Source organism: Lissotriton vulgaris, unplaced genomic scaffold (genome assembly GCF_964263255.1).
Source record: "Lissotriton vulgaris unplaced genomic scaffold, aLisVul1.2 SCAFFOLD_6993, whole genome shotgun sequence".
Classification (NCBI taxonomy): Eukaryota; Metazoa; Chordata; class Amphibia; order Caudata; family Salamandridae; genus Lissotriton; species Lissotriton vulgaris.
In genome coordinates, this window is record NW_028247937.1 from 57492 (window position 1) to 69931 (window position 12440).

Consider the following 12440-nt stretch of genomic DNA (forward strand, 5'->3'; position numbering starts at 1 on the left):
TTGGATCCAGGATGCCTAGTGAAAATGTGGCCTATACATTTGTATATTTTATTCCCATTATGGCTGTAAGGTGGGGCAGGTAAAGAACATGTGGGTGTAGTCTCCATCAGCAGAGTTACAGTTCCAACATGTCGGGCTGTCGCGTAGGTGGAGTTTAAAAAGTTTTTCTGGCGTCCAATATGACCTACTGAGTAACATGTACTTAGTCTGTCATAGAATAGGAGATATTGTATTCGAGGAGACTGTGCTATATATTCCCCCCCCCCAATCAAATTAGATCAGTGGAGTTCGGTTCGGATTACCACTTAACTTCATTATGTTTATGCGCTTTTCTTGGGTTAGGTGACAGGAGCTTGTATATTTTGGAGATGGCGAGACCAGACTTCATTAGCAATGTCAATTGAGAGACTAATGATGGATAATAGGATTTAATAGAGCGTGTTGAAAGGAGAGATTTCAATTTTAGGAAGTCTTAGAAATCCATGGGGGTTAAATTGTGTTGGCTCTGGAGGGTTGAGAAAGGTAACTGGATGGGTCCTGTAAAGAGGTCTTTAGTTAGATTTATACCTTTGTGAGACCAGTGCTCCCAGTAGAGCATGCTACCTTCAATCCGGAGCAAGGGATTTCTCCATAAAGAGGTCATGTTGGATCTATTTATTTTAAGCTTATAAAGGTGGTTTATTCGTAGAAGTGCTCTTTTGGTGTTAAGGAGAACATATTGTGAGTGAGGAAGGTGAGCTAGATCCATGGTGAGGAGGGCAGATAAAGGCATTCTATCAATGAGTGACCTTTCTATGTCCAGCCATACTGGAGTATAGTCCGGTTGCACTGACAGCCAGTTGGCTCCTTGCTTGCAGAGAAATGCCGTTTGATAGTTCCTAAAGTTAGGAAGACCCAGACCGCCTTTTACCTTAGAAAGCTGTAGGTTACTCAATGATATTCTGGGCTTCTTACCCTGCCATAGGAATGTGTTGAAGAGTCAAGTCAAGTCAAAAGCACTTTATCCGATTAAATAAAAATCATAAAAGTATGCTATACAAATACATAAAAACATCATACAAAGCTATAAAAATACTGTACATTTTAAAATTCATTAACAAATACATATAGAATGACCTAGCACACAGGAATTACACTTATCAGGAAATAATTCATATTCCTTTATAAAAATATATGTGGGTTGGACCAGAGCCTAGAAATTAGTTCATACTACCAGGTATAGGGCAAACATTTACATTAACTCCATCTAGACTTGTATGGAGTCTCTTCCGTCTAGCACGGATAGATGCAATCAGAAAATTGGCTACACAGAACATCACCCGATGATTTTCCATTAATTGTAAAAACAACAATGCTGGTTTCAGCTGTAGGAACCCCATTTCCCTCAGGAGAGGCTTGATATACTTTACCCTGCCTTCCGAGAAGAAGGGACAGAAAAAGATAAAATGTATCAAATCCTGATCGGAAAAATTATCACATTCACATGGTGCATTTTCCATTGGCGTGCACCAGTTCTCATAGGTACCCAACAGAAAGTGTGCCTGATTAAATCTAAATTTAGTTAGCAACCAACGATGATAAGGACGTGTAACAGTCAGATACGGTTGCATTGACATTGAGTTAATCAGCATAAAATGTGATCTTACTGTCGGTTTAGAGATTTCATTCGACTCTCTATCCATTTCTCGGGTCCTAATGAAATTTTGTTTTACCCAGTTAATATCTTTATTCAAATTTTCCGGATTTGAATATAGTTCAAGTCGACCCAGGAGTGCAGTGGATGTTTTGATGTATGCCAACCATTTAATATCAGCCACTCTATCCCGCCCCAAACAATCCTTAATAATTTTATGATTCAGTGTAAGTTTGGGGTTAAGCCAAGTTCTGATCCATAGTAAAAGCGGTGCCATGTTTAACATATCCGCAATATAACCCATACCCAACTCTGCATGGACCGCAACAGATGAAGTGGATTGGGGAAGACCCAAGAGGGATCGCAGAAATTTATTTTCCTCTCTCTGAATCAAAAATAGATCTTTATAACCCCAAATTGCTGCCCCATACCTGGCTATGGCCATAGTTTTGGCTCTGTAGATCGCCAAAATGGCCTCAGGAGGTTTCCCACCCAGTCTTTTCGCAAAGCCAAGTATTGCAGCCAATGACTTTTTCACTGCTACTCTTTTATTGGCCACTTGGGGGGCCCAGCTGCCCAGGTCATCCAACACTACACCAAGATATGTGAAGATTTTTACTTTTGATATTACTGAGCCATTGCACGAGAGGGTCTTGGTATTATTCCTTCCTTTCCCCACAAACCTCACATGCGATTTCTCCACATTAATTACAAGTTCCAGGTTTTGCATAAAATTCCCAAAGGAGTTTAGGAGGCGTTGCAAACCTATGGGAGTCCTCGACAGCAGCACTGTATCGTCAGCATATAATAATACTTGTAATTTAGTACCCCCCATACACGGGACGTCTACAGATGCCGCCGCCAAATTTGCACTTAATGAATTAATATATAAAGAAAATAACATTGGGGCCAAAATACACCCCTGTCGTACTCCCCTCCCGGACTTAAAATCAGCCGTACACTTCCCATCTTGTGACATGCGTATGGCCGCTTTCAGGTCCCTATGCAAATCAGCCAGGAAGTACACCAATGCCTGGTCTAGGCCCATATCCAAAAGCATGGTCCACAGCTTTGACCTATTTACTAGGTCAAAAGCTGTGGACCTGTCCATAAACGCTAGATAGATTGACCCCCCTGCGGCCACAGTGTATTTACTGACTATTAGGTGTAAGTTGAGGCACTGGTCCTCAGTTCCTCTGCCAGATCTAAAACCATACTGTGCATCACACAAGATGTCATTGTTGGTTTCCCACGTTGCAATTTTAGTTAGGATCACCTTCCCTAGTATTTTAAAGGACGAATCCAACAATATCGGCCTATAACATCTTGCGTCCCCCCTCTGGCCCTTCTTAAAAATAGGGACTATTATAGACCGTGACCAGGTCGTAGGCAATCTGCTTTTATCGATGCTGGCTATATTGAAAATATTTGTGAGGGCAATTGACCATATGGAAGGGTTGGATTTATACATATCTGCAGGAACCCCATCTGGGACCGGGGCCTTATGAGCAGTTCTGTCCTCAATAGCCTTTAGGATTTATTTAATGGTGAATCGCAAAGGTGGCCCTGATTGTTCACTTACTGTTGGTACAAATGGATCTATCTGGAGATTGCTCCCATATATTTTTTCAAAGTGGTTCAGCCAATCTTTTTCAGATATATTCAATTCCAGTGGGGAGTTTTCCTTCTCACTGAACAAGGGTGTATTTACGATTTCCCAAAATTTGGAACTATCCCTCAGGGTGGCCCTATCATAGAGTGAGTCCCAAGCATTTTTCTTAATCTCTTTCTTGCGTGTCTCTACAATAGATTTATAATTTTTCCTTAGTCTGGCCACTACTTGGGTGTCCCGGGGTGACTTTTTTTAATGCTGTCAATAAATCTCTGTGGGCCTTTGAGCATTTTGCGTCAAACCACCCATGCAGTTTTTGCTCCTTGTGTTTCGTCTTAGATGTTAAATTCGAGCTTACTTGTTTACAAATAATTTCGAAGGAGGTAATAATGTCACCTCCAAACCTAAGAGGGTCCTGACAGGTGTTAATTTCATCACCCACCTTCTCGGTAAGTTCACAGAAAAAATCCTCTGGGATAATTTTACTCCACTTGACCCGCCTCCCCTGGTCTTGCACAGATAAATCCATATGGGGGGCAGTCTTTGTAATTGTAGCAAGTATCGCTAAATTTGTATTACTTAATTCCATAACTACTAGGTTATGGTCACTAAAAGTAGTTTGTACAGCATTATAAAAAATAAAATTTTGTAGCAAACCTGGGGACACAAATATGAAGTCAATAACAGAGTTTGAGTCTCTTGCACTGTAAGTAGCTACCCGTTCATTAGGGTCGATAAACTCTGGCTCAGATAAATCAATATCGGACAGTAGTTCTAACGCAACCCCCTTTATAGAGTGTTCAAAATGAGAGTGGGGGAGACAATCCATATCTGAGTACACCCTGTACTGAAAATTTTGCTGACACAAATGTATATTAAAATCCCCAAGCAAAATTAAATGAACAAAAGTGGTTTGACTCTCCTTATAGGTGGTTAAAAATTTCGCTAATGCGTTAATATTTTCGTTACAGTGCGTACCATGAGGCGCATTATAAAAGTTAACAAAGTATCTTAACATTGTTAGGTAAGGTTATTTCACAGGCTAAGAGATTATGGGATGTGGTGCTTATGATCTGCACAACCCCCCTGTGTTTGACGGAGATTAGACACATGAGCCCACCTCGATTTCTCCCTGAGCTGGAACTTTGGGCAGCTTTAAAATAAGAAGTATACCCATCCAGCCAGAAGTTACAATCTCTATCCCAAGTCTCCTGGAGAGCCACCACCTCATAGCCCCTTAGTTGTTCCAACCATATAGCGTCATCTCTCTTGGCACGGAGACCAGCAATATTCCAACTTGCGATTTTAACGGTCTCCCCACCTTCCCTATCAATGATGGTAATGGATTGAGTCTGGTCTGTATCAGCAACACAACCAGACAGTCAGTCATTTTCATATAAATGAGACAAGGCAGTAAATCTGTTTGTTAGTGTTAAGGTAGCCCGGTTTGTAGGTCTGATGGGGTCAATATGACTAGGAGTAAAGTTAGGTGTTTGCAAAGCCCATGATGACAGCCCAGAACCCCCTCTGCTGGTACCATGCTGCTTTTCCTTGCCTAGGGGTAGTTTGGGAATAGGTGGCGGAGGATAAAAATAACCAAGTGGTACAGCTCGGATCCTTCCAACCTTAACATCCGTTGCATCCCAAAATAGGCGAGCAGCCTCATGGGGGCTGTTAAAATTAAAATGATGCAATCACCGGGAAGGTTTTTTGCCGTATACCCCAACCACTCAACCCGTCTTCCCATAGTAATATGGGTGGATATATCCCTTGGCCCTGTGCAGTTTTCATCACACCATGCTTTTACATTTGCTAACAAGGAACGCTGGGACTCCTCCTCCCCTGGGTTCAAGTGTGGGATATTTACCAGGACCGCAACATAGGGGGTCGCCTCTGGTGGTAAGTGAGTACGGGGCTTCCCCCGTGGTCTTCTTTCCACCTGTGACTGTTCACCTTGGTGAACTATGGTATTCCCAGCTACATTGTTCACCTTATCCCCAACTTGGGTCCTCACCAGGTGATCGGTCGGCCCAGCCAAATTGGCGGCGCGATTTGAATATGATGGCACAGGGGGAAGTGGGGGGGAGAGATGGAACAATTGGAGTAACACTCCCTATCCCCTCCATTGGTGTTTCATGTTGGTCATTGGGGGCTGGTATAGCCGTAGGAATGGAGGTTGGGCATGCAGGTACTTTAGGGCATAACATATTTAACCTTTCACATTTCCCCACAATTTCCGAGACACAGTCTTTTAAAGTCTCCACAATATCGTTAGCGATCTGAACAAGGGTACTCTCAATTTTATCAGAAAACATTTTTTCCACCATGTCCCTTATGCCTTTTTCAAATCTCCTAGACATATAACAGGATGTGACAACATGCTGCGTGGAGATCCTTTTTGTTCTCTTTAGGCACCTTTTGGTACGCTTAACAGCTGGGGGTTCAGGATCTTGTGCACAACTATGGTGATCAGCTGCGCCCAACAAATTAGGTTCATCAGGGATTATAGCAGTACATAGGGGTAGTGATGCCCGGTCTTTAGCAGTAATGATCTAAACAGAGGGCTCCAAAGGTATGGATTGTGTCCCAGACAGAGGGGGCACCTGGTGATCCAAGAGAGGTGTGTCTAGCCCCAGTTCACGTTCAGTTGCTGCAATCTCCTGGTTCAATTTCCCTACAGCAGATGTTAAATAGGACATAATGCTGGCAGAGGATGGAGCATTCTGTGGAACTTTTGATTTACCCGCACCACCAGTGATAGATGTTTGGAGTTTCCGCTTACCCATGTTGTAGGTAGGGCTTTAGGGGGGTGACCGTCCCGTCCCTCTTCATCCCTAGACGGCCACAGACGGCCCGCCCTCTGCCCGGGCTCCGCCCGGCGTCGCCCGCGCGCGTCCCGCGACGCGGGAGGAAGGGCTCGTTTTTGTCTGCCTCCCTACGGAAGCCCCAGCAGTCAGTCGGCGTCCCCGCACAGCAGGGGACGCTGGGAGTTGTAGTTTTCCTTAAACGCCCCACTCGGCGGCCGCGTGTGTCCTGCGGAGGCGCTGGGAAACCCTGGAAGGCTGCCGGTAAGTGTCTTGCTGCCGGTATGGCCCTGATGCAATTTGGACCCCCGCTCCACCGGAGGAAGGGCTCGTTTTTGTCCGCCTCCCTACGGAAGCCCCAGCAGTCAGTCGGCGTCCCCGCACAGCAGGGGACGCTGGGAGTTGTAGTTTTCCTTAAACGCCCCATTCGGCGGCCGCGTGTGTCCTGCGGCGGCGGAGGCGCTGGGAAACCCTGGAAGGCGGCCGGTAAGTGTCTTGCTGCCGGTATGGCCCTGATGCAATTTGGACCCCCGCTCCACCGGAGGAAGGGCTCGTTTTTGTCCGCCTCCCTACGGAAGCCCCAGCAGTCAGTCGGCGTCCCCGCACAGCAGGGGACGCTGGGAGTTGTAGTTTTCCTTAAACGCCCCACTCGGCGGCCGCGTGTGTGCGGCGGCGGAGGCGCTGGGAAACCCTGGAAGGCTGCCGGTAAGTGTATTGCTGCCGGTATGGCCCTGATGCAATTTGTTAAAGAGCTTATAGATCTTTTTTAAAAAATCAGAGGAAAAAGTAATCTGGAGCATGCTAGCAAGGTAATTGACCAAGGGCGTCACCATCATTTTCAGGGTTTCAGCCCTGCCCCACCATGAGAGGTATTTAGGTGACCATCCTTCCAATAATGTGGATATCTTCTTATAGACCGAGTTTTCATTAGTGTGGAGAGAAGATATTAGGTCTTTCTCAAAGTTAAGGCCTAAATATTTAAAACTTTTAGATTGCCATGTTAGGCTGGAGTCACCCATAACCTCTTTACTACCGAGATTGTTTAGGAGTTTTACTTCAGTTTTATCTTTGTTTCGTTTGTAGCCGGAGACCTTTGAGAAGTTGTCTATTGTAGACATGAGTGCGGACAGTCTGGCATTGGTATCTCTAATGTCTTGTCTGATTGCAGAAATTTCTTCTTTTGTTGATTTTGCCAGATCATGCACGTCTGCTAACTTGTTCAGAATAGTGTCCATAGTGGCGTTTAGGTCCCTTTTACCTTTGGTGGGTGAGTCTGGGTTCGGCGGGTCGGCCTTAAGCCTCTTGAGGTTTTTAGAATCCTTTTCACTCATGTTGAACAATTTGTAAGCGACGTTTTGTGGTCGTGAGCAATGTATCCTCGGAAGATTGTTCGCTGAGGGATCCGAAGGCAAGATGAGCAAGTGGGATGACGTGTTGCAAGGCCTTGTCACCCAATCAGTAGTGGGAAGTAGAGAGTACAGACCCAGTACTATATTTATTGTGATTACTGGCATAATGCTGGTAGCGAGTTGGCAAGGGGTTGGCAAAGAGCTGACAGGCAGCCTAATCTGGAAGATCAGAATACCTATTTAAGCATCCTATTTAAGCAACCATTAAGCATCCATTTAGGCCTCCATGTGATCCAGTTAGGTATCCATTAAACATCCATTTTCTTTCAGGCATCCACTTTAGGATCAGGCGAGGCAAGGACAAACATGGGCAGACCGAGATGGCAGCCATTTTAAAGTCAGGCAGCGGAGGCAAAACACTGCACTGACTAAACATTGATGTCCTTCCAGAATGGTGCAGTTGAACCTAAATGACCACCAGGGACCACAGTGATGGAGTTAAGATATCAAAGGGGTAACAAACTAGTTGTACATATGCCTAGTAGATGCCATTTAGTGGACCCGAGACCTCATATGTGCTGCTGGCCACATTAAGCCACATTAGACCTTTGAAAGTCGATTTGCTGCAGTGCCTCAGTGCATCAGATTCTCTCAGGCTCCAGAGCGCAGTGCCTAGCTATTAAAATCATCATGCACAAGAGGAAAATAGAAGCTCGGCGTGGATATCTATATTGCACCGGGTGCGCCTGCCATTTTGTGTCTGCTCGCGCAGTACTTCTCAGGAGCCATCCAGACATTGCATAGCGATTGCGCTTAATAAAGAAACTAAAAGGCTGGCTGTGAAAAGAGCCGGATCACATTGCCGCATTGATTTATGGCATTTATTCACCTGATGCAGCCATGCGCGGTTGATTGTTGTAAACCCCTTTTTTTTTTTTTAAATCTATTACGCCACGGTAACATGCGGCGGTGGCGGCAGACTCACTCCGTGACTGCTCTCTGGAGGCCTGATGAGCTCGAGATCTTCCCGCCGCTTAACTACAATTCGTCGGGAGCCCCCGTCCTGTCCGCATCATCTCCGTGGCATGCAGAAGCAGCGGGATCTCTCATACGAGACGCTTCGTGGGAGGGCTCAACAGGGACGGAGGGTGATCCGGCCTGGACCGCGCTGTTGCACCTTGTCCAGTTCTGTATTAATACATGTAGGGAGCTCCGTTAAAGGAGGTTCGGAGGCGCACCTCACATTCCGGCAAATGTTCCTGAGGAAACGATAACACCAGAAACGATGTGAAGCTGTGCCATGAGAGAAGGTAAGGGCTCCGCCGCCATCTTCTCCGGCGTCCAAAACACGCCCCCTCGGTACTCTGGTACCTTTTGCTAGGGACTTAGGTAAGAAGCACTGGACCGCGTTGGCAGGGACCCTGTGCACTACAGTTGAAACCACATCAATACCAGAAATAAAGTGGGGGCTAACCATGTCAAAAGAGGCACTTTCTCTCAGTGAAGTTCTACTTCGGTGCAGATTTTACACATATAATCAAGGAAATTCAGTGATAGTTACCTGAGCTAACTATAACTTACACACCTGCAATGCACTTCTGTATTACTGTTCTCATATTTTATACATATACAACATAAATTAAGTACTGTATAAGAATCACCCTTGAACAGTGTATTAAAAAAAACTGCACAGTATATCACTTCAAATAGATAACATTGCACATACCACACTAATTTGTTATATTATCACTGTATATGTTCAGTACTAATCCTAAAATATATGCTGAATATAAGTGCTGGATATATAAACGGCTCTATAACTGTGTCAGTGGGTGTGACATTGCCTATATGGATCTGTAAAAGGCTAAGTTGATCTTATCCTGTGTGCTACTCCTGCTTCTGTCCATAATGGGCAGTCTGGATTGTGGGCCATAGTTTTGTATTTTGGGCCATAGAATGCTAGAAAGAGTGGCATTGACCAGGACCTAGGTTTACACAATGTAGATATTACTTGGGTAGGCCAGAGAAGTTTAAAGTAGCATCAATTGCTGCCTTTGGTTGCAAGGATTGCGGATTGCCAACATCCAGATCTCATGATTGTGCACTGTGGTGGCAATGACATAGGCAAAACTATCGGGGTAGGACTGGAAATCCTAATGAAGGAAATATTTGGTAACTTAATCACACTTTACCCACATACTGCCTTGGTGTTTTCCAACATTTGCCAAAGACAGAAATAACCGGTTAACCAAAGTGTGTCCACAGTTAGAAAAAATTCCATGAAAAATGTCAATAAAACTGTTTCTTCATTCCTTCGAGACCAAAACATGGGCTCCACATACCACAACAACTTCTGCTTCAATATGGATGAAATATATGAAATGATATAATCTTAAATAGTGCAGCAAATGCTCTTGGGCGTAAAGGTGCTGATAGCAAATCCCGAAAATAACCCTGCCCATAACCACACCCTCCGAATCATACCTCTCCCCACCCACATCCTCCCTCCCTACATCCTCCTCCCCAATCCTCCTCTCCCAACTCATCCTTACACCTTCTCATACACACTTATCCGCACCCACCTTCTCCCGACTCATCCACTCCTCAGAACATCTCCGCTCCCATTATCCCCCCATCACCCCTACACCGCACCGCAACTGCTCCACCCCTTTATCTCTTAACTCACAGTTCTTCAAACTGTGGGGCGCGCCCCCCTGGGGGGGCGCAAAGGCCAGCACATGTAAATGAAGACCCCTGGAAGTGCAGTGATGTTTATTTGCTGCATTTCCAGGCTGTCTTCATTTATTCTGAAGGCCTCAGAGTGCCCCGGGGCCAGAGGTCAGTGGGTGTGCTGCTGTGGGCTCGGCTGGGCAGTGTCTGGAGTCTTATTAAGACTCCAGCACAGCCGAGTTTTTCACAGGTCTTTAAAGCCCATTTGCATACAGTTGGAAATTGGTTACCGTAGCTTCGTTTTTTTTTCTTTTTCCAGTACACCCTGGGACCTGACTCTGCCTATTCCTTACATTTGCATTTTAAACTTACTGCTGTAGTGTGAAGATGCATTTCATGAAAAGGAACACAAAAAAGGGTTGCCAATAGAAAAAAATGCCAGCCATGTAAGTTTAAAGAGCCTGCAAAGACCTTGCTTTGACACTAAATAGGGTCTTAAATAAAAAAGTATGTATTCATTTGTAAAGAGACTTTCTGTCTGTTCCTTTTATTTTCAGTCATGAATCATTCAGGCAGCCCTAGAACACATTTAAAAGTACTTTATATTTGCTTTTCGAAGTACGCACAGATAAGTGCTGAAAATAGGGCTTTAGGTGACTGTTTATTTTTGTGCCGTCTGCAACATCAAAATAATGAGCTGGCAACCCTAATCAAAAGACTGGAAGTTTGTTGCAGGATCATCACATTATTTATTTCCTTCACCCTGGATTCCCTGAATAATTCCATAATAGCAATAGTTTAACTTATATCTGAAACCCTGCACCCCGCCAATAACATGCTGATTAACTTCAAGTGTCTGGGAATTCACCCTGCATTCAGACAACTCAGTCCTCATTCTCACCCTTCACTTTCACGCTCACCCTGAACTTACAGCGCATAGTTATGGTTTTACCGCATTTGCCACATAATCCCTCGTCTGCTGCATAATTTGCAGATTAAAAAATGAAGCAACACATGTTGCCTCACAGTGGAAGGCCCTTTCTAAAGGTTGACTGGTCACCTTTCTGTTGCTTATTGCTATATGTGGGTGTTAATATGGTACTTATGAGGGGTAATAAAGGCCAGGATAATGTTAACAAGTGTAAAAATAGCAAAATAGTGCAGTAATGCTATCACAAAATATGCAGCATAATTCGCCTTTGCTTGCTGTAGAATTTAGTCAACCATGCTGCATAATTTGGCCTTCTTCTGCTGCATAATTCAAATGGCCCTGTTCATAATGCTAATAAGTCCCAGCCTGTGGCAGAAAGCACGGTGAATATGTAAGTCATTATTTTAAAACAGTATTAACATACTCTAAGCTAGACTGCTGCAAAATGATGCAGTGATTGAGATAAAACAAGTTCTTACAAAATATACTTTTTAGGTCTCGCCTGTCGATGCGCATGCGCATCGAGCAAGGCGAGAGTATTGGCACTTATCCGCTCTTTATCCACACTGCAAGGAATCGTGGCGATTCCTTGCAGTGCCCGTGACTTTTAAGCTCAATGCGCATGCGCATTGAGCTTAAAAGCGCGTGCACGTCCGTCTTTGTTTACCCGCTCCGCCCCCTCCCCTTCCCGCCCCAACCAGGCTCTTGTAGGGCGACGCTTCACCAGCGCTTCCCTCCCACTCGCTCACTTCCCTTCTCTCCCGCCCCCCACCCGACTTGAAATTTCATTCGGCCGCGCTGCGTTACTCCTCCCCTTCCCGCCCCAACTAGGCTCTTGTAGGGCGACGCTTCACCAGCGCTTCCCTCCCACTCGCTCACTTCCCTTCTCTCCCGCCCCCCCACCCGACTTGAAATTTCATTCGGCCGCGCTGCGTTACTTTTACGTCAACATGGCTTCTAGTTTGTGCTCTCCCTTGTTTCACTGTTGTCTGTGCCTGCCCTGCTCCTCGCAGCTGCCCCGGACGTTGATGACTGGTCTCCGGGAACACTGGATGTGTGAGCTCTATCAGCGCGGCACCCTTTCACAAGCGCCGTGTGGCTATGCTTTATTAACGCCCCCAGCCGCCTGCCTTGCCTACTCTCTCTCACAGCCTCCCCCAGCTCCGCCCCCTCACTACTTGATTGCACGGCCGCTAGGCCGTGCCTCCCCTACTCTCCTCCCCCCTCCTCCTCTCCTCCCCTGCCTGCCTGCCGCTAGGCCGTGCCTCCCCTACTCTCCTCCCCCCTCCTCCTCCTACTCTCCTCCCCTGCCTGCCTGCCGTGTCGCACCTCTCCCCTCTCCGCCCCCTCCCCTGCCCGCCGTGTTACGGTGAAAGGCTTGTTTAAAGTACAAGTGTATGCATATGGGAAAACAGGAGATACTATTTTTATGTTAATATCA